Source organism: Lingula anatina, chromosome 2 (genome assembly GCF_051362555.1).
Source record: "Lingula anatina isolate TDL-2025a chromosome 2, LinAna3.0, whole genome shotgun sequence".
NCBI classification, from domain to species: domain Eukaryota; kingdom Metazoa; phylum Brachiopoda; class Lingulata; order Lingulida; family Lingulidae; genus Lingula; species Lingula anatina.
In genome coordinates this window covers 20,036,602-20,038,629 of record NC_141768.1, presented here as the reverse complement: position 1 = coordinate 20,038,629, position 2,028 = coordinate 20,036,602, and positions in this window count along the sequence as shown.

Below are 2,028 nucleotides of genomic sequence, written 5' to 3'. Positions count from 1 at the left end.
CTTTGTGTCATTTTATCATATAAAATTGGATATAAGGATACTGATGGGAGCATGAGGTTGTCAGCGTAATAGACTTTTTTTAAACAACCAATGTCCAAATGTAAACAGATCCCATCTTTTGTTACTAAAAAAATAGTGATATTGGACTTACATGGATTGTATTTCTGTGATTTTCTAGTATCAATTAAGAAAAGTTGCAAATTCACTAAATGCAGTAAATCAAGGTTCATATCACAATTGGACATCTTATCCTATCAATAATCCTTTGAACCTTGTATTTTCTTGTGAATTCATGTAAAAACAATAATAAAAGAAAAAAAGAAAAACAGCCTGAAAGATTCTCTTGAATTGAGAAAGCAAAGTGAAATGTTAAATTTCTTTAAAACAGTTATTTGTAGTGGATCCATCATCAGATAGTACTGGAAAGTTATTGATGGGGGGGGGGGGGGATTTATTTGATTACTTTACAGCTTAATTCTCATAATGGTCCGCCAATCTACAGTATCTGTATTACCTAAATGAACCATTCAGTCTTCAAAGAAATAATAATAATGAAATAATAATAATAATAAATAAATAAATAAAATTGCAAGACCAATGTTATTATATGTAATGGCATTTGATTTTCTGACAATTCTTTATTTTGTCATTCATTTTTAACATTTTGTAGATAAATGCCATTATCAGCAGACTTCATGGATTTTGATGTTTACTATAATTACATCATGGTAATGAATGTGCTTTGGATCAAAATTGCAATAGATGTGAGAACAACGTTTTTTTAAGTTGCAGTACACGAGTATCACATACATCCCAGTTACCACAACCACAAGTGGAATAAAGATTGTACAAAATGACTCATTGGTTTTTATTTTTCCTAAAATGAACAGGAAAGGAAATTAAGTGTCAGGTGTAAATAATCGACCAGAATTTTTCAAAATGCAAAAATAAATCAAAAAATAAATAATTGATATTGTTGATAAAAAAAAAAGTTAAATAAGTTCCATGGTAGATGTGGCAGTTTGCATTGTAGATCTAGGGTTATCTACTATTCGTATTTACAGATAAAGGGTAGTGCTTGTTTGTATTTTCATCATTTGTGTCTGTCCATGTTGCCAGGGCTGAAGGCCTGGCGGGTGCCAAAGCCAGAGAGGGAGCTGCAGACATATTTCTTGATATTGCAATAGCTGGGAAGCAATGTGGCCATTTTGCTTCCAACTCATGATGATTACTGATTACCTTGAAGAGCCGCTTTGAAAAGGGGCAAAATCAATTATTCCTCATATCTTTTCCATGTACTGTAACATTTTTCTTTGATAATTTATGGTTTGTTGATGCTGTATGATCATCAAAATGGTAATTATATTTAAGCTCATATCTGCTACAGGTTTAAAATTACTTTATCCATGGACAAAATTACAAAAAAAAGGCAGTCTACTTCATAGTTCTATTCTGTGCAATAAAAGCACCACAAATGCTATATAGTAATATAATTTTGCGATTATAAAATATTGTATCTGAAAGTTTGATCATCAGTTAGATATGGAAGGTCATCTAAACTGCAGGTCAATTTGAAAATGGACATGGTCTGAGTGTGTCTTATACTGAAAGAATAGTTATGTCCTTGTGGGCCTGGTATCATATCGAAAATGACAACTCCATTTATTAATTTTAACATAAAAAGATCAACTTTTTTTTAACAAATTGGTTAGTTGAAGAAAGAAGTCTAAATAAAAAATAAAGAAGAAACAGACCTATTACAAAAAAAATAATAATAATAATAAAATAATAATAATAATAATAATAATAAAAAATAAAAGATTATGTTAATACCAAACGTTAATATTATACAGTGAAAGTTTTTAAAATCATTACAATATAGAGACTGGTGATAATAGGTAGGTCTACATCGCAGAACATCTACTGCAATGGGAACACTTCATGTTTCCATTTGATCTTGAAGTTCCTGCTATTCGTTCTAACGGAAATCGACCCTCTGTTATTCGAAGATTTTCAGGGGATTTTGTG